Below are 684 nucleotides of genomic sequence, written 5' to 3'. Positions count from 1 at the left end.
ACAACCTTCCGAGACTGAACCAGGAAGAAATAGAAAATATAAACAGACCAATCACAAGCACTGAAATTGAAACTGTGATTAAAAATCTTCCAACAAACAAAAGCCCAGGACCACATGGCTTCACAGGTGAATTCTATCAAACACTTAGAGAAGAGCTAACACCTATCCTTCTCAAACTCTTCCAAAATATATCAGAGGGAGGAACACTCCCAAACTCATTTTACGAGGCCACCATCACCCTGATACCAAAATCAGACAAGGATGCCACAAAAAAAGAAAACTAGAGGCCAGTATCACTGATGAACATAGATGCAAAAATCCTCAACAAAATACTAGCAAAAAGAATCCAACAGCACATGAAAAGGATCATACACCATGATGATAAACCCCACCAAGTGGGGTTTATCCCAGGAATGCAAGGATTCTTCAATATATGCAAATCAATGTGATAAAACATATTAACAAATTGAAGGAGAAAAACCATGTGATCATCTCAACAGATGCAGAAAAAGCTTTTGACAAAGTTCAACACCCATTTATGATAAAAAAAAAACTCTCCAGAAAGTAGGCATAGAGGGAACTTACCTCAACATAATAAAGGCCATATATGACAAAGCCACAGCCAACATCATTCTCAATGGTGAAAAACTGAAACCATTTCCACTAAGATCAGGAACAAGATAA

This window comes from Physeter macrocephalus, chromosome 14 (assembly GCF_002837175.3).
Source record: "Physeter macrocephalus isolate SW-GA chromosome 14, ASM283717v5, whole genome shotgun sequence".
In the NCBI taxonomy this organism is placed as follows: domain Eukaryota; kingdom Metazoa; phylum Chordata; class Mammalia; order Artiodactyla; family Physeteridae; genus Physeter; species Physeter macrocephalus.
The sequence above is the reverse complement of the archived record's forward strand: the minus strand, read 5'-3'. Positions refer to the sequence as shown.